Below are 20,901 nucleotides of genomic sequence, written 5' to 3' on the forward strand. Positions count from 1 at the left end.
ATTTAGACAATTACCAGTATTAATAGTGAGACACAGAGAGAGAGAGAGAGCAAGGAAGCGGAGGGTATTCGTTAAGTGCAAGAGTAAAGAAAGGACAAAGCGCGAGAGCTGAGTGGAAGTAGAGAGAAGGGAAAGTGAGATAAGAGGAGGAGGAAGAGTGACAGGGAGAAAAGGGAGAGGGATGGGAGGAGAGCGGGGCAGAGGGAGGGAGGGCAGGTTTAGTACCAAATAAGCTGCCTTCTCTTCTCCCTGATCTCAGTGGATGAGCAACCGGAGCGAAGTGTGAGCTCTGGAGCATATTCCGTGCGTGTACACCTGTAAGCCCTATTCATTCAAGGATCCAGCGTTCATGTTTGACAGGCAGCATCGCCGCTGAGATGCAGTGACGGCAAAGACAGTTTTAAATCTGTCTTGACGAGAGAATTTGAGCTTGCAGGAGGAGACAGCGGAGGAGAGGCGGCATGCAGTAAAGGGGCTGCTGTGCTGCTCCAGTCTACAATTAAGGTAACTCTTGATTCTTTGCTCTCTTTTGATTAAGGCATCATGTTTTAAATACAGAACAGCTCCAGAGAGGCCATGCATTTTTACTGATGTTTATTGATGTTTTACCCTGCGCTGTTGAGTCTGATGTCACACTGCATGCAGAACAAGTGACAAGTAAACACAAGCAGTGAGTTTGTCAAAAGCCCTGTGGCATCTATTTATCTCAGTTACAGAGAACTTTTATGTTGCTAAAAGTGATTTGCAGAAGAGTCAAATTATTAAGAGTCAGAGCACAGATATGTTAAGCATCAATCTTTCCCATGTGAACCTTGTGAAAAATAAAATCTACCACTCCTCATTAAGATTTTAATCCACATCACAGTGACTAGTGAACCCAGCACTGAGTGTCTGGTTGAAAAGACACCAAGGCCTGAGTGTGATCAATGGTTTGCGTGGCTGCCAAAGCCCCACTGTCCCTCTCTGCTGGGAGGGAGCCTGCCAGTCTGGGCCATGCTCAGCCCTCTTGAGATGTAAACCTTTCAATTAGACGCTGGATTCTCTTCAAGAGCTCTAACCTTTAAGCAACATATGGCCAACATATCTGATATGAACTGCACATGATGTCATGCTCCTTACACAAAGTGCCAGCAGAGACAGAGGTGCGATGTGCTATTTTCCACTTATTTTAGAACATTTAATGTTACATCTTATAAAAATAAACTTACAGTGATTTAGTTGCTTCACTAAAACCTAAGAAACACTGTAAATCGTGAGTAAAGGTTTGTTCGGCACTGACAAATGAGTTACAACTCAGTGGCGAACATTAGAAATTAAAAACAGTGGAAACCAGTTATATGGATAAAAAAAAGCTTGGGACAGAGTCATTCCAATACAAATACTGTTTAAAATTTCTTATTGTAATCTTATTGTATTTGTAAACAGCACAATACGCCGGTCACTATTAGAAACCAGGTTGTATTAGACATTCAAATCAAAACTAAAAACTAAATCGTTTCATCTGCATGTCCCTGCTGCAAAGTTGTTGACAAACTTTGGAGCAGGAGGCAGCTTCTCCTCCCGGGGGGAAAGCACCTTTCTCTTGGCAGCAGCTGCAGGCGCTCACGTCACATCCTGCTCGCTGCTTGGGACAGAATCAGCACAGCGGCTAAGGCACCGATATGTTTTGGAGTTTATAATTCTCAGTCTGAATCCCATCTGACTGTGATTATGAAATTACTCCAACAGGTATGAAGGGTCGGGCTCTGTGCAGGACAGGAAGCAGGCGTTGTCATGTGCGACACCGAGGTTACACACTTTCAGAGTGCGGGTCTGATATGTGTAATAAAGTGAAATAAATAGAGAGGAGAACAAGAAAAAGCGAAACTGAAGATGCTTTGGTAGGTTTATGGTGTACTTTATATACCGTACTGTATTGTATTTGAATTATATAGTGATTTAATTTGTAATTTTAAAACGCGCTTGAACCAGCTGTACTGCATTTTGAAACAGTCGATTAAATTCAATAAATGGCAAAGCCATTTTTACTTTAAATTCATGTAGTAAATATACACTTGTCAATTAGATGGTCATTGACTAGGGAAATAAATTTAAAAAGGTACAATGATCATCCACTTACAGTGATCAATGCAGTCTGGATGGACATGATCACTTTACGCAATTTCCACTGTATTAGAAATGACAGCTGACATACAGTAGTACAGTAGAGTGTACAAAACTGTGCACTCTAAAAAAAAAAAAAAAAAAAAAAAAAAAAAAAAAAAAAAGCTGGCCTTGCTACTGTTTTTGTTTGTTTGTTTGTTTGTTTGTTTTGTGGTGGTGGTGGGGGTGGGGGTTAGTTTCATTGATTGATTTGTTTGACAGTTTGCAAAGCTCCATCCAATGTAAAGCTACTAGAACAGATAAATAACACACCAGAGCTTGATTTTCTGAAAAGCACTGTATTGGATTTGAAGGTTTTTGCAATATGATGCACTTACAGGGCTGGTGACAGGTCTGAAATCACTCCACTCAAATCACAAGGGCATACCAGCTCCTCCATCCCCCGTTTTTTTAAGTGTGCATTTTGTGTGGGTTGAGGGATCTTTAGGGGGAGATAAAAGGTCAAAAGAAGATGCTACATAGAAGTGGTATACATCACCTGAAAGCTAGGAAGCTGAAGATTAATGTGAGATGCATCTCAACACTGTGTGTCAAGTTATTCTAGTCATAAATCTGTAATAAACATTTTAGAATACATAAAAATTGCACATCTGTAGTGCATGCAAACAACTGCATTGTTTGTGCCCCAAACTACATGGGATTAGCAGCATGAAGTGGGCTATGTCTACAAAAGGGAGACTCATGGGTGCCCACAGAACCCATTTTCATTCAGATATCATGACATCAGAGGTCAAGGGGTCCCATTGAAAATAGCCATGCATCATTTTTCCCTTGCTAAAATGTAGCCTAACTTTGGAGGGATATTTAGCCCCCTTGCCAAAAACCTAGTATGACATAATTGGTACCAATGGATTTCTAGTTTCATGTGTGATATGATACCTATCTTTACTTTACCTTTAAAAACGAGCCCGTTACAGCCTCTGAAAGACAGCATGTCTGCAGGGACTGTGGGCGACCCCAGTGGAGTTGAAGAGGAGGGTCACTAGACCAAAACAAATGTTTTCTCACCAAAATGTTAGAATTTCAAGGTAGATTGTGTGCCTTTTTCACTTATTGAAAAACTAGCAGTTTAGCAAGGACAGGATTTCCAAGGAGGAACCCAAATGTCAGAGTGACCAGAGTGTCAAATCAGGACTTGAGGTGCAGTTGTCTCAATGTCAAGCAGTTGTTATATATTGCATGAGTCACTTGAGAGTAAAGCCACGCACTGCCACATTATCTCCACAGATATTTGTACAGCAGGTTAGGAGCTTTTCCTTCAAATTTGCACTTCCCTAACAAGGCTGCTCATTTACAAATTGCTCACAAATTGTTCATTCTGAAACAGTCTTGATATCGTATTTAGATTTGTTTGTAAATTCATCAGAGAGCTGTTTCATGGAGTATGTGTAATCTTTTGCCAACAATTTTCATTCGACATCAGTCGGTGTGTAATGCATACTGAACGCCTTTCAGCAGAATGGAGAGCTGCTCTGAAGGATATTCAGGGGAAAATCATTAAGCTTTGAACCAACTCCACAGGCTTGCCTTTTTCTTTTTCTTTTTTCTCAAACATACACCCAGCGCTGAACTGTTGATGCACATTACAAATACGTGCCTTTGATTCAGTTTGTTTGAGGCTGTTCTGTATGAAGGTATTGGAGCAAAACAACTGAGCACTGCGACAGTGGAATCTGTAGTTGTGGAAAATAGTCACATACGTGTATCAGCCAATTTGAAGTCACAGAGAAAAAAAGCTTGAGGAGTAGCAAACCTGTAGATTTTTTTTTCTCCTACAAACACAACTCAACAGTTACACCTTCTCAAATTCTTCACTGCAGCTGCACAAACATTATTCCATAAATCACAGAAAGAAACTCATACGCTCACATTTCCGCTGTAGTTACTGCGGCAAATATGGTGCAAAACACATATGCACATCAAAGACTGCAGCTGCACATCAGTATGTGCATGCATGTAATGAGAGTTGCTCACCTGTAGAATATTTTTGCTCAATTCATTTTTGTTCTTTGATAGTTTTCTAACACACACACACACACACACACAAACATCAGTAACTGCAACTGCTTTAATCAACCGCAAGAAGTCTCAAATGCTGTTTCCACTCACAAATGACAAATGCTGTGCTCTCTCACTTTCACACCAAATACTTCAGTGAAATCTGGAGCAAAGGTGTTTTGTACACCTGTAGAGCAAGGAGCCTCTTTCTATGTGACGAATTTCCACTGAAAGCAGTAGGAATGCTGCAGGAGCAGATCAATACACAGAGCGTGTCCTTGCCGAACCACCGCTGCCATCCTGCTAAATAGGAGGCTGATTCTCTGAGGCTCCCACATAAAGCATATGTACAGTATGGAGTGAATAGCATCCTTAACACATGATCTAACTGTGGTGGTGTATGTGCAGTTAGTGAGCAGATTAGCTGTGCTATGTCTCAACAGGGAGGCTGCAGCAGCTTGACTGATAGAGATTTTTTGTCTTCTTTGTGCAATGATTGACTGGTACTTTGTGTTATGGGACTCAAGTAGGAGCAGTTTGACGGATTTGTCATTTATTTGATGTATTATAGCATTAAATGTCTGCAGAGAATAATTAGCATAGAGCATTTCAATATCTACTTGATGCTTTCCAATCTGACACAATTGCAACAACTATGTGCTGTCAGGCAAAGCAACACAGAGAGGAAGCTGTAGTTCTGGAGGGATACCTTTCAACAGGAGTGTTGAACTGACAGTGACTACTTTTCCACGCATAAAATATTCATTTTTCCTGTATTCAAAAAAAGACCATATTCCTTTTAAACTGTTTACATGGCATATGAGAATGAATATTCCACTAATATTCCCGTTTATGTGCAGTCATACATACTCTGACTTGTTCGACCATTCGAACGCAGCCTTCCTCTTTCATTTGTTCAACCACCTTATTGAAAATGTCAGTGTTACGATATTTGCAAATATCCAAAAACCTGTTGATATCCAAGTCTGTCATAATGTTTAAAACTAGTTGTGTTTCTCCGTTCGACTAGAAATATATTTTCCTCTCGTGAATTCATCTCTAACCCAGCCTTGCAAACTGATGGCTGGTCAGAATCAGAGTCAGAATCAGAAATACTTTATTGAACCCAGAGGGGAAACTGGGTCAGTTGCAGTGGCTCAGATTCTCAAGAGAAGATTTAAATGATCGGATATAAGAAATAGAAAAATATGTGTCTTACAATTTGTAAAAAAGTATCTGATTATTTATAAAGTTGTACCAAAGTATGTGCATTAGTTGGATTGATTACAACACACAGAGCTGACCATAAATAGGTAGCTGAGGTAAAAAAGCCCAATAGAGATGCATATTCCAAATGCGCTGTATACATGACCAAAGGATGCTCCTAGAACACGAATAAGATCGACATATTGCACGTCTTGATGAAAAAATGCTACATTCGGAAAAAGGCCTAATTAGGAATATCCAAACAGAATTAAAAAGGCTCAACTGCGCCTTTTTTCCCATCTTAATTGGTGCAAACTAAATGTCTGAGGCAAATGCAGCACTTATTTGAATTTATAGACATGCATTTGGATGAGGCTGATGAGCAGCACGACTGTCATGCTGCCCCCAGGGGAAGCCGTCGTCCTCGTAAGCATGATTGACACCTGTAACAGACACGCTGTCCACTGAGGAAACACAGCACATGATCAACACCACATATTCAGCAGTCATGCATGTGGGCTCAGATTCCTAATGCTCTGGTCCTGTCAGACTTAATGTATCAGTCACATCTGGAGCAAAAGAGAAGATACTTTATTTTCTCTGTGAAGTCATGCAGAAAGAAAAGCCCAGCTCCAATGCCAAATCCATAAATCTGTATCAGCAGTGAGGGTTGCATGTTGGGTTATCTTGACTTTTTTAAGACAGGGACAAAAGGGAGGCCAACCTTTGTCACACCGACTAAGAGTCCCGAGATTTGATGCTTGGTTTCATTGCAGATTTAGTCTTCATCATAGCTCATTCAGTTAATTTTTTGTATGGTATAACATTGTATTTATTTATATGGGTATTTTTTGCCAAATCTCCAGTATGCTACCGTGCATTTTGAAAGAAATCGCTGCTAAAATTGTAATGAAACTGTTATTCCTTAGAGCTTGCACCACATCCTCAACTCGTCTGATGTAACTTTAAAATTTTATAGAGGTTATAACTTAAAATATCGTTGCTGTCAGGTGAAAACCTTATCTCCAAAATGTCAAATTTCCAGAAACTAAGAGAAACAGGCTTGTTTTTAGTATTTAACAGTTGAGCCATGCAGCAGTTCTTCACGTTTTCACAAATCAAAGGTAAATCTGTCTTAAGCCTCATACAGTGTGTTGAGTTTCAAATGGTGTTAAAGTATAAAAATCATCAAAATTTCAAGATTTAAGGTTTTCACCTGACAATGACAATATAACTTTCAGACAAATACATGCATCATTTGTGAAAACCACCATCTAAAATGATAACTTTCCCGTTCAAATCATTAATTTAGAAGGATGTCATCTGTAGGTGTGTGTGCGTGTGTGTGTGTGTGTGTGTGTGTGTGTGTGTGTGTGTGCGTGTGTGCAGATTCACCTCTGTTTTAACCACATAATCATGTGAACTTGAATTCATAGATCATAAAGTTTCATCTGTATCAGACACAAAACAGGTTTCTTCTTACCTTACATGTACACACCTCTACGTATAACATCAGCTATCAAATTTGACACGCCTCTACGTATAACATCAACTGATAAAGACACATCACACACCGCCTAGTTGACACCTCTGATGAAGGTGGAAGCTTACCGCCGAAACATGTAAGGTAAGAAGAAACCTATTTCGTGTCTGATACAGATGAAACTTTATGATCTATATAAAGTGTAGACACTATGAATCTTGAATCTGTCATATCTCAGTTAAGTGTTGAAATTTATTATGTGCTGCACTTTTCCACCCGTATGAAGATGAATTTTTCCGACCTGGCTAAATGTCAACCCAAAGCCAAGAAACTGCAGATACTTACCATGGGGGATTTTCAGTCTGGACCAGCCAACACAGCTCCCCCTCTTTTTTTTTTTTTTTTTTTTTTAAAGTGACACAGATATTGGACCTCTGCGCATGTTGCTCTACAGCAAACAAGCAGAGTGAGTTTTTTCACATGCTTTGAGGCAGGAGGTTGCAATATCATTTTAGTGCACCAGGAGCCCACAGGCGGTGCAGACAAAGAGCAGGCTTTTCTTCAAACAGAAAGCATTAAGGCAGGTGTTCGCTGATGCCAGGAAGAGTCCTGAAGCAAACATCAGCAGCCAGGTATTAAAGCTGCACTAGGCAATATTCGTATGTAAAAATACATCTGTCTTATCAGCCTGAAATCACACTCGGGGACTGCAGCTAAGAAAAGCATCCCATCCCCCCGGATTGAGACTGCACAGACTTATCTTGTTTGCCAAAAAAAAAAAAAAAAGGCATGTATGGTCACTGGTGGGAAATCTCTTCTGCCCACAGGTAGTGATGAATTGAAATGTAAAGCAAACTGTCTCCAGCAAGAGAGCACTATGTCAAGAGAAAGCTGCATTCACCACCTTTTGTTACCATTTGGGGCCACTAATATACTCATGTTCCAAAAATAATGTCAAATTCATTCATATTGGAAAGTCACCCGACCCTAAATTTAATAAAACTCAAATCCACATGCACATGAACTTGCTTTCCTGATGTTGCATGACGCCAGGAGGGATAAAGTATGGAGAGGAATGAGCTAATTTAGCAAAAATACTCCTTTGTACGATACTTATATAGTTATTTTATTCATTTCAGGCCACAATCCACCCGGAGTTATTCCTAGTTTTGTTTTGCTGACCCACAACTCAATGGAGAGTCAAGACTTAGATTACACCACATGAAGTTCTTTGAAAAATTGAAAATCATTTTAATTCTTGCTGCTGTTTGTTGAAGTCCCCAGTCAACTCTATTCAACAGAAACTGCTGCTGTGTTTGAAATGTTTGCTCTCTGTGAGGCAAAAAATCATCGGGAATTCAGGACAGTGAATCATACGAGAACATGCAGTTTTGGGGTGGGGTATTCATTTAAATCGAACCCCTGCTCAACTAAATGAAGTACTCTTTAATCTGTGCTAGTGTTGCCTCAGCTATGGGGACATCCGAATACCCACAGTTCTTTGCACAGCAGCACTTACATGACTAGAGGCTTGTACAGTTTTCATCAATCATCCTGATAAAAGCCCCTGAGAGGATTGTAAAGGATCATGTGGATGTGGATGCCACCCTGAGAGAGGGACAAATAACACCATAATGCTGTCACTGCATAGGAATCTAGAAGGCACTAAAAAGCACATTTGGGTGTTATTTGTGGATTTTTGATGCGATTTAATAAACTGCAGGCAGTGATTTTAGTCAATAGGCTCCAAAAGGCGACTTCAGACCTGGCATGAAGTCCTATAGGTGCAGGTGTGCAACAGCAGACATAAGACACACATCCAATAAAACCGGTCAATCCAGAGTGAGGAATCACTTCCAAAACTGTCAAATAAAAAAATCAATCAAATACAGTGCTCACAGAAAACTGAGCTGTTTCTTCACAGTTTTGATGTGCGACCTCACTATTTCTGTAATAATCATATGGCAGTCGATGTCTCTCAAGAATCCCATTGTACTCCATCTTGTCAAATCTAAAGCTCTGAACAGTGCGCTTTGGAGAAATGAGCATGAACACATCATGAGGCATCACAACTCTGTCTCAGCACAAAGCAAATCTAAAGAAGTGATCGTTTTAGTGGGACCGACCTACTTCCCCCACCACTATCAGAGGTTTAGAAGTTTAAATTGTGGATGAATATAACAAACTTGACCTCACCTTCAGTGGTAAGCTGTGCTGAGGTCAATGTGTGAGTGCTATTTCTCAGGAAAATGTGACTGTTTCTTCAGCAAGATGAACTATTTTATCGATTCTTGTTCTGACTGGCCTGCTCTACTCAAGTTTTCTTCCTCGTCCAACACAGGATCATGCACAAAACTGAATGAACGAGCAAATTTGTGTGTTGCTGTAATTACAATGAGTGACCGTGGTGTCTGGTTGTGTGTGATGGGAACTGGCACATGCTCATTATAAGGCCCGCTTCCACCGCAGGAACTTCGGGGTAATTTTGTGGGGCCGGGGTCGTTGTCGTGTGTCTCCACCGCAGGAACGACCCCGAAGGAGAGAGTTCCTGAACTTTTACAGGGGCTAAAAAAAGGCCCTGCCTCAGGGTAGGGACTCTGAGCAGCCCTGAAAAACTCCTGGACGGGGCTTGGGGTTTACTTGGTGCTAACTGGATTTACTCACGGCGCGATGTGGCGTCAACAGAAAGCAACAAAATAGCCGGACACTAGCGTTAGCTTTAGGTTAACGTTAGGCGTCCCTAGCAACACGGCCGACACTACCAAGCTAACGCTAACGTGCTAGCTAACGTTAGCTAATGCTAACAACACACTTTTTAGCCGACATTTATAGGGCCGCTAACGTTAGCTTTAGGGAACGTTAGATAACACTAACAACAGGCTTTTTGGTCGGCATTTTAGGGACGCTAACGTTAGCTTTAGCGGATGTTAGCTTTAGTGGACGTTAGCTAACGCTAACAACAGGCTTTTTTAACAACACGCATTTTGATGCCCCGGTCATGGTCGCGAAACCGCCCAGTAACTTTACAGGAGCCTTCCTCCTACTCGGCCCTCTCAGTGGAGACACGGCAGGTGAGAGGGCCGAGCGAGAGGACGTTGCTGTAGCTCCTGCCCCCGAAATACTACCAGGAACCTTTTGGTGGAAACGGGCCTAATATTGATATTAACTCTGACTGCTCTGCCTGTTTGTGCATGTGGCTATGACTCTTGAATGTGTTTGAGTGCTGCATCAGTGATAATTTAGTCCAGTTTTAATAAGAGGATGGTGTGCAGGTAAATACCACCCCCAGCTACTTTTTCTTTTCTACTTTTTAGGGTGATGTTTTTTTTATAAGTGTGCAAAAAATAAAAGAATAGAAAAAAACTCCATGCCCTCTCCAGCCAAAACTCATCCTCTATTGTTTTCAGAGAGCAGCTTGTGTACGCGATTCCAAAAAAAAAAAAAGAAAATTGGAGTCTGTAGGGAGATTCTCAACATGTGCTGTTGTAAATGCAAGTATGTAAAACAGATACTTGCATCTGTTACATTTTTATGGGTCTGAAATCAATTTCAAAATTTTATGCCCACACTGTAGAAAATCCTCTATGTTCACACGTCATTTAGCTTCATAATCAGTGTTAAAATCTTGTTTTTCTTCAAACAAGTAAAAGAAATCTTCCAGTGGGATGAGATAATTCCACTTGTTTTCACTACTAATCAACCTGTGATCGTTTGTGATCGTCAAGATACAGTGCAGATCACCCATCTGTTACCACTGTGACAGCCCTTGGCCTTTAGGTCCTCTCCCTCTGTGTGAGGAGGCTGTGGAATGCTGCAGCTGGGAGTGGTCTATTAGGGAGATGGTTGGCACCTGAGATTGGGTGGGGCTGCCCCTATATATATATTTCGGTGCCAGGAGAGTTGATCTCTCTCTCCTCCTTTTGTTTGACTGGTTTGGGTTCAGTTATTTTATTGTTTTTCTACACACACACACACACACACACACACACACACACACACACACACATCCTCATTCATCCATACACTTCCTACACTACTGATTACTGACTGCACAATTAATTTAGTTTATTTAAATAAATTTATCTTTTTACTTTAAAGTCATGTGTGGTCTCCACATGACTTTAAACAAAACCATCAGACATGAACGGAGCATAACCAGAATCAATGTCAGAGATATCTGTTGGCTTAACCTGCATTTCAAATGGAACCACCAGTTCAGATGCATCACCAGTTGTGAGTGTATGGATAGGTGCAGCCAAACCAGCTGACTTCACCTGAGATGGTTTGCTTTTTTCTTTTAGTAAAAGACATTCTTTTTTCCAATGACCCTTTTGATGACAATAATTACATAGACTCGGATCACTTTTTCCAGTACTCTGCTGTTGGTCTACCTTAGGGAACTGTTTGAAAATGGCCTTGAATTAAAATTTAAATTAAAAAATAATATCTTAACACCAAGTATGAGAGTAAATAATGTGCAAAGACTTTTTTTTTTTACAGTGTACAGTGAACTGATCTCAGTTATAGTCTTTTCACACAATTGTATCAAGATTTGTGATTATGCGCACATCTAAAAACAAAAAGGCTAAAAACAATCTGTTGCCATTATATTTGTCAAAACATGGAGCTGTTCCAACAGCAGAGACAACATGCACACAATTATTGTCCTCACACTGAATATGAAAATACCTGAATTCAATTTACCTGCAGACTTTTTATGTGATTTTCCACACCACAATAACTGATTGAATAGATTGTCATGTGCCTGTGGCAACTGATCTTTGATGCAATTAGGACAATACTGCAGTTAAAATGTGGCTGCTGTAAACACCCTAATCTAATTATTACTTTGATTAAGGTCATATCCAGAGTATCGATACTGCGATACGACATGCATTTTTATGAATCTTGATTGCCTCTGGGGGGAAACAAGCCCATAATTATTTACTCAATCAACAATTGCAGTACGCAAGATAGCATGAAAATGGGAATATTAACTGAGGCTTCTCCTGTTACACATCTAAACAGCTTAATCAAATTATTCTCAAACTCTAAGTACATGCAGTAATGAGATTATAATGTGCCTTTAAGCAAAGCCAATAACTGAGTGGGGGTGGCGACAACACCCAAGGTGATTCTCCGGGTGTTCTGGCACATTTTCTGCTTCAGTTCAGTTAGAAAAAGTTTTGTAGGTTTGTATTGATTTATTTTGTTAGTAGGTTTTATGATGTCACCTTCCTGCACCGACCCAAATTAAACATTTATACTATTCACTACAGCACACTCACACACACACACACACACACACACACACACACACACTTTCTCACTCCCCATTTATCTCTGTCTCTCTGTCCTCTATCGATTTCAGGCTTTCTTCTTTATTTCAGGTTTCTGCTTATTATTGAATGGTTGCATGTGTATACATCTGTGTGAGTGTGTACGTTTGTGTTGCTGCATGTGTGTATTTTTGTGTGCGAATTGGGCATATATGTATTTGTGTGCACAAACATCAATGCTGTTCTGCTTGTAATGGAAAACAAATATTAGTTCAAGGAGATTGTGTTTGGGTGAGAATATCTGCACATTACTGCAGGAACACAAAATTAACATGTTTGTGATCGTCAAGATACAGTGCAGATCACCCATCTCTTACCACTGTGACAGCCCTTGGCCTTTAGGTCCTCTCCCTCTGTGTGAGGAGGCTGTGGAATGCTGCAGCTGGGAGTGGTCTATTAGGGAGATGGTTGGCACCTGAGATTGGGTGGGGCTGCCCCTATATATATATTTCGGTGCCAGGAGAGTTGATCTCTCTCTCCTCCTTTTGTTTGACTGGTTTGGTTGGTTTGGGTTGAGTTATTTTATTGTTTTTCTATACACACACACACACACACACACACACACACACACATCCTCATTCATCCATACACTTCCTACACTACTGATTACTGACTGCACAATTAATTTAGTTTATTTAAATAAATTTATCTTTTTACTTTAAAGTCATGTGTGGTCTCCAAATGACTTTAAACAAAACCATCAGACATGAACGGAGCATAACCAGAATCAATGTCAGAGATATCTGTTGGCTTAACCTGCATTTCAAATGGAAACACCAGTTCAGATGCATCACCAGTTGTGAGTGTATGGATAGGTGCAGCCAAACCAGCTGACTTCACCTGAGATGGTTTGCTTTTTTCTTTTAGTAAAAGACATTCTTTTTTCCAATGACCCTTTTGATGACAATAATTACATAGACTCGGATCACTTTTTCCAGTACTCTGCTGTTGGTCTACCTTAGGGAACACAACCTCTGCTTTCTGGGACTTGTCACCATTATAACGCTCACCAAATATGCGCCTGTGTGTTAACACATATTCATCAGCCAGCATTGCAGCCTCGCTGGGACATGTGACCTTGTGTTCATTAATATATGTTGCAATGTAACTTGGTACAGATTGCTTAAACCGTTCCAGAATGACTAAATCACATAACCTGTCAAAAGTTTTCACATCAGATGAACACCAGCGACCAGTGAGACCAAATTGCGTGCAAATTCTACATGTGTTTGTTTACCAGTTTTATGCCAGCTTCTGAAACATTGGCGATATGCTTCAGGAACAAGTTCATATGCCTTGAATACAGCTGATTTTACCTTTTCATACACTTTGCAATCCTCAGATGATAGAGCGGAGTATGCCTCTTGCGCTTTTCCCGTGAAAACACACTGTAACAGTAAAGTTCTGTCTGCATCAGGCCAGTCTCTTGAATCTGCCACACACTCAAACATACAAAAAAAAAAAAGCTCTACATCTTTCTCATTAAACTTCGGCACCAATTTCAAATTACCTGCAACATCAAAACATGAACCAGTGTTTCCTTCCCTTAAAGTTGTAGACAGTTTCCCTTCCTTTATCAGTGCCAGTTTTTGTATTTCCAAATCCACTTTTAATTGTTCTTGCTTATACTTCAGCTTTTCCAATTCTTTTTCATGCTCAAATCTCAAAGTCAGCAATTCTTTTTGTTGTTCAAAGGTCAAACCAGTCATTTCCACACTTTCACCACTCTTACCTCCTCCTTCCATTAGAACACCAGATTCTTGCAGGTTGGCCTTTACTATACACCTCACAGTTTCCTTTGTGCGTTTGGGCTCAACTGCAACCGAATAATGTTGGGCAATCTTCAACAGCTGGTCCTTGGTGCACTGATCCAGCAATTCATCACAGGGAGACTGAATGAAATCTTCAACAACACTACTCATATCCCCCAGCCAAAATAACCAAACAAATTGAGGTAAACTACCAAAATACTACACCAAAAGGTGGCCAAACTAATTGGAGTTCCCCCTCCTAGACTAATACAACCAACTACCTAAACTCATCCCTAGTCTTCGGACAGATACTTGCAGCGGGTACTTATTCACTATAACCCAGTGGCACCAGAAGGCAACTGCATAAAACAGCGACCCCCCAAGAAACCCTGGACGTGATCCCGAGCCAATTGCTCTAACCGCTTTCTCCGCCACACTAAAAAAAAATCCCTGCAACAGACTCTCTAATAGAGCCTGCTGCTACACCTCACAGGGGAGAACACCAACCAAAATAATGCCACCCACAATTTATTACCTTACCTTACCAGTTTACCCCAAAACAATGAGCCAAATGGATTAGATTAATACTCTCCAACTAACAAAACCACTACTGCCATGTGTGATACTCCACCCAGAAGTATTAAGGACAAAATGTGGAGACCACATATGACTTTAAAGTAAAAAGATAAATTTATTTAAATAAACTAAATTAATTGTGCAGTCAGTAATCAGTAGTGTAGGAAGTGTATGGATGAATGAGGATGTGTGTGTGTGTGTGTGTGTGTGTGTGTGTGTGTGTGTGTGTGTGTGTGTGTGTGTGTGTATAGAAAAACAATAAAATAACTCAACCCAAACCAACCAAACCAGTCAAACAAAATGAGGAGAGAGAGATCAACTCTCCTGGCACCGAAATATATATAGGGGCAGCCCCACCCCAATCTCAGGTGCCAACCATCTCCCTAATAGACCACTCCCAGCTGCAGCCTTCCACAGCCTCCTCACACAGAGGGAGAGGACCTTAAGGCCAAGGGCCGTCACACCACACACCTCTTTTAATATACATGCAATGAAGAGCATCGGTGCGAAGGTACAGTGAACTGCCAAGCAACTGAGTTGAGATAAATAAAGGAGTTGTCCTGAATAAAACCTGTCGACTGGCGTAGCACATTATAGATGTAAATATGTGCTGGATTTTCATCTCACTTGCCAAATGGATTCAGGGTCATTTCAGGTTTTTTTATCCTCTGTTTGCTTGCCATTTGGCAGTAAATTCCTTGAGGAAATGCCGTGATGTTTACCCAGGAGACACTGACAGTAAGCTCTGGAAATTGGATTCCTTTTCAATTACTGGCAAACACACCAAAGCCAAGAACTACACAATCTCATGAACTTGTAATCTCTCTTCATTAATGTGGCTGTGCAAGCAACATAACACTGTTCTTCCTCATATGTTTTTGTCATAGTGCAGTATATTTAGTCTTCTTGAACTCTGTCTTTAAACTTCATTCCAGATTTAAAGAGGGATTCTTTGGGACATGTGCACTAAAACAGTTCTGCTGCAAGGTAATAACAAGGATTATATGCTATTATAGATCTGATGCAGAAAATGCACTTTTGAAGATGAAGTTTGTTTTTCTTCCCATTGACTTGAACTTTGCTTTTCTCCAACATACTCCACTAACTTTTATGTTGTATCTGCTTCATGGGGAAAGTTATGTTTACTGACTTATTGGTTGCTTATCAGGTCCTGTAACAAATTTGGTGCTGCACGTTTGCCATCGACGCCACTGGCTGCGTGGTGTAGGTGCCGCAGAGCAAAAGACACCTCCTATCAGCTAGTACCGATGGTGCTTTTAAAACTCAGGTAAATAGAGGTGAAAATAGGCTGGCACCGTCCGGCACTTTCTACCACTGAATGATTCAGTGCAGTAGTGTAGTCTACGTGATACGCAGGTATACACCGTATGCCCACTAGAAAAGGTCCCGAATTTCCGTATAACCACTTAAAAATGCACAAAGATACGTATCAGTATGTTTTTTGACATAACGTTCACTTTACCGTTCATAAAGTCGCCTTCTCTGTGTTACGAAGCGGGCTCTTTTTGACCATATTTCGGGGGACACTACAGCTGTAGCTAGCGTTAACGTTTCAGAAAGGGAGCCTGTGTGTGTGTGTGTGTGTGTGTGTGTGTGTATAGAAAAATAATAAAATAACTCAACCCAAACCAACCAAACCAGTCAAACAAAAGGAGGAGAGAGAGATCAACTCTCCTGGCACCAAAATATATATATAGGGGCAGCCCCACCCAATCTCAGGTGCCAACCATCTCCCTAATAGACCACTCCCAGCTGCAGCATTCCACAGCCTCCTCACACAGAGGGAGAGCACATGCATGCGCGTACACCCACTAGAATAAACTAGACTACACCACTGATTCAGTGCCAGTACAAAGTATCAGAAACAGGAGAAAGCAGCTGTCTACCCAACCATTCACTGCACCCACAACATACGATCACATTTCCAGCACGAAACACATCTAACGTTTCGAACTTAGGTCAGCAAAAACCAGCAATTAGCAAATAAGGGTAGGATACCTAAATGTTGCCTTTCCAAACCTTTTTGTTTTCTGCGGCTCAGTGACTGTACACTGTAAAACATTACTGTAAAACTATGGCCAAATTCTAGCAATGAAGTACCGTTACTTCTAAAAAAGGTAAAATACTGTAAATGTTAATTCTTTTGGCGCCAAAACCAAGAACAGACATCAACAGTAGGCCAGTGTAAGATTTCTCGGTAAAATACAGTCGTAACAACTTGCTGTAAAAATACAGGAGTATTTTATGGTCATGTACCGTTATTCATAAATATGGTTGAATATGTCATGATCATGACGTTCAATTTCATTCCAGCAACAGAGACAGCAGGCTAAACAAGTGATGCTTCTTCGTGGGTTGTTGACTGCATGTCGGTGCGTTTACCTCCTAAACACACAGAGCTGTTTGAAAGGCTGCACTGGATTTATTGTTCCCATCCTGAAGAGAAACCTAGTTCTTCTTTGCTGGTTCTACTTTTTGTCATTTCCAAATTTCCAACAAAAGGTGGACACTATGGAGGTGAGCATCCTTCAGACTCATTCGGGAAAAAAATGTAGAATGAGTATGGAAAAAAAGGGAATAACATCAGTGAGCCAGCCTGATGATGAGAACCATGTAGACTCAACCATCATATTACAAGTCCACGTTTGTCAGTTGAGTCTACAGGGTCCTCACTTCAATCAACCCTCTGCAGTTTTGCAGAATGCACCTTTAAAAGAATCTAGTTTGAACCGTGTGCTCACATCCTTTTCGTAACTGCATGGAAAAAGTCACACCAAACACAGTTACAGTTGTAAAAAAGTGAAAAAAGTTACTTTCCAATTTTTATTTTGAATGAGCTTCTTTGTACTTTCATTTAGTAGATTTTAACACCAGTCCTTCTACATAAGTAAAATATCAGCAAAGTAACAGTACTCTTTCCACCACTGCTTTTAAACAGCTGAATTTCCTTAATTTAGGTAGGGATATGTATGATGTGTAGGATCCAGGGGCCTCATGTATAAAGCGTGCGTACGCACAAAAACGTGGCGTACGCCCTTTTCCACGGCAAGGTTCAGATGTATAAAGAGTGAAATGAGCGTGGAAATGTGCGGTGCCTCACGCCAACTTCATAGCTGGCGTACGCACGTTTCTACAGCTATTGTTCCTTTGGCGACACTTAGAGGTGATGCTGGGAAACTGTTGATAATATGAAAACAATTCGTCCCAGACACATGAACAATTAAAACTGATGAACAATTAATACACCCGCATGTCAAAGTGATGAAAATACCGAAAATACTGGCCTGGTTTAACGCACGATTCATACATTCTGAGGGAGCAGACTACAAACTGGCACTGTGCGCGATAGGTGGCTTCTTGGTGAGTAAATAATTTATTCGTTTAATTGTCCTAATATTAAGCCCCCTCATGCGCACTGAGCATGTGCGCCCCCAAATATGATCGTGTCTTCACAGCATCAGTACCAGTCTGTGGTTCAAGTTAGTGACTTGCTGTTTTTTGCTGGGTAAACTACAACTACAAGTACTCATGTCAATAAACTCGTGCGTCGGGCGCCCCGGTCAAGAGCGCGTACTGTGTACCAAGGCTCAGTCCCGATCGCAGCGACTGCGGTTCGAATCCGGCCTCAGCTCCTTTGCTGCATGACGTGCCCTGTTTATCTCTATTATCCCCTTTTCCACCAGGGCTGGTTCGGAGCCGGTGCCTGACTTAGCACCAGTTTTTTGGCTTTCCACCGCCCAAGCTGGGGCCAAACTGGTGCCAAACTGGTTCCAAACTGGTGCTAGGCAAGCACCGACTCCGAGCAGGGGCTAAACAGGAGCCAGAGAAAGAACCGATGACGCGGCCCACCGCGTCATTGGTGGGTGGGGTTACAAAACAAAACAGGAACTGCGAACGCTATAAACATAAACAATAATCCCCGAGAAAAAAAAAAAAAAAAAAAAAAAAAAAAAACAATAATCCCCGAGAAGCCGTGGATTATACTGATTTTACGACGGCATGGAACGCGGCTCAGCAAATTACATTTAAGGATGAGAAGCACCCGTTTTATAACTAAACATAGCTGTCATTCGTTCCGATCACGAATCCGACAGGTAGCCGGCAATAATTGTGTTTTTCGCCTCTGTATTGAAATGTAGGCTTGTAAAGACACACGCAGTATTTGCATTGCTAATAAATCCAGATCCTGCTCCACCCGGGGCCAGAAACAGTATCGGGAAAGCAGCATTATATGCTTGACTGAGACACGGCTCACGAACATCATCCCCGACACACTGATCAGTTTCACCGGCTTCAGGACAGGACGGGCGGACAGAGACAGAGACGCTGCAGCCGCTGGACTGTATGAGTGTGCAGTTTTATGTGTGTTGAAGTGATGAAGCTGCCGTGACAATGTAATTTCCTGCAAAGGATTAATAAAGTATCATTCATTCATTCATTCATTCATGATGGTTATTGTGATTCTGAGCGAGCGTCTCGCGCACCCGTCATCACGTTTTCCGAAGACGTCATGACGTGGCTCTGAATTGGCTCCACTTTGCTCTTGACCGGTGGAAAAACAAACCGGTTCTTCGTTGGCACCAGTTAAGCACCGGCTCTAGCACCAGCTCCGAACTAGCACCAGGTTTTTTCTGGTGAAAAAGGGGCATATTGTGACTATCAAATAAAGCAGAACTGCTAAAAAATAATATTAATAAACCCGTGCGTAAAGTGTGAAATGTCTTAATCATCCTCACCTTTTCCCCGGCGCACTTCTGCATTCATTTACAATTAGATCCGTGTAAGTGGTGTATAAAATTAACAAGCAGTTAATGAATTCACATCTTACTCGGGAGGCCATTCGGCCCGACAACATTTGATTTCAACCATTTAAAAGAGGCAAGGACACAGAATTCATGTATTCACCAATGCATTTAATTCAGCGTGTGTGCGCCTTTCCGACCCCACAGCACCGACAGCCCCACACACTCTCCCGCTCACTCCTCTTGCGATTCGTGTTGGACAGCGTGCCAAACAGGACATCTTTGCGCGCCTACACTTCAGTGAGGAACGTCTCTAATTCACATTCCGTGAAATTTCTCTTTTTTCGGTCTTATTCATGTCAAAGGTTGTAGTTTTCTGATCATGCAGAGAGGGCAATCTCAGGTGCCGGGCTCATTTAAATATGATTTGCATATTTAAATGGGGGCGTGGAAAGGGAGGGGTCAGGTACGCCAACATGTACGCTCAATTCCACGTTGATCAGGATGTTCAAAGGAAATGTGCTTGGATTCATGTGTACGCACAGATTTATACATCTGGATTTTTTTGGGCGTACGCCATTTTCTGGATTTGAGCGTACGTCATTTTCTAGTAGGAAATCCACGCAAGTCTTTATACATGAGGCCCCAGGTTCCTACACATCATCCTACACATGGTTTACATGTGACTGGGTCAAAGAATACCGCCACAGGGGATTCAGCATCCTCCTGATAACGAACCGTCTGTCTAGGAATGTGGTTTTCAAAGCCCCTTTGTTGTCACACCACGAACATTCATTTACCCTAATGACTGGAGTTGGGGGGGGGGCTTGAAACCACACAGCACATCTGAACAACACATCCTGAGTCTTTGAGACATTGGTGGCACCTGAGAAACAACTTTAATGCACCAAAATGGACTGTAGGCAATAAGGGTTGTCAAGCATGCATTTAATATCAATGACAAAGGTCAAGCTTGTTACAGGAGTTAAATTTTATCAACTTGAGTGTACAAGCAAAGGTAGATGTGACCCCGTTGTGATTTGTCATGTCATGTTTGGGGTCATTTTGCTGCACAGGGTGTAAGAAAACCAATTCTCAGGTGATTTTCAGAATTCCTCGGACAGATTGCATGATATGAAATCTAGTAGAGGAATATTTAATCTAATTCTGGTTTTTCGACCCTTCTCCGGGCGGTCTCCCCTTTTGGCCAGGAAGTTGAGACAAGGGGGTTTGCCCTTTGTAATTTATGACCGTTGGTAACCGTGATTGGCCAAAGACCACCGCCTGGGGAGGGGCTGAAAGGGAACCAGTGTGTTCCCAAGAGAGAATCAGAGCTTAGACCATCAGAACTCCGAGCGTCTCATCGCCAAGCCTCCGCAGGGAGAGCTTCCAAGACCTACGCACCCGCAGAGTTTTTCCTGCGCAACTCCGTTCCAGCGAGCAGCTGTTCGATCCCGAGCCTTAGCTCCAGCTCCGCACGCCGCTGTCCTCTCCTGCCTTCTGCCGCAATCAGCTGGCCCTCCGTCATCAACCCGCGGACTTCAAACTCCGGCGAGATCCGCTACCAGGCTCAAGCAAGTAACCTCACCCTCTAGTTGCTTAGACTCTGGTGCGGTCTTTTT

At 41.6% G+C, this 20,901-nt stretch overlaps 1 protein-coding gene across 2 annotated transcripts in view; it reads left to right on the top strand.

The window, feature by feature from the left end:
* Positions 1-248: 248 nt before the first annotated feature.
* b3gat1b (beta-1,3-glucuronyltransferase 1 (glucuronosyltransferase P) b) overlaps positions 249-20,901 on the top strand; it is a 42,863-nt gene continuing 22,210 nt past the window's right edge. The window contains exon 1 of one of the 2 annotated variants that reach the window (XM_030069544.1): positions 249-504. The gene's annotated coding sequence lies outside the window, so the exon portion shown is untranslated. The remainder of the gene's footprint in view (positions 505-20,901) is intronic. The other variant, XM_030069543.1, reaches the window with a different exon arrangement.

The sequence above is a fragment of the Myripristis murdjan genome, chromosome 14, assembly GCF_902150065.1.
Source record: "Myripristis murdjan chromosome 14, fMyrMur1.1, whole genome shotgun sequence".
Lineage (NCBI taxonomy): Eukaryota > Metazoa > Chordata > Actinopteri > Holocentriformes > Holocentridae > Myripristis > Myripristis murdjan.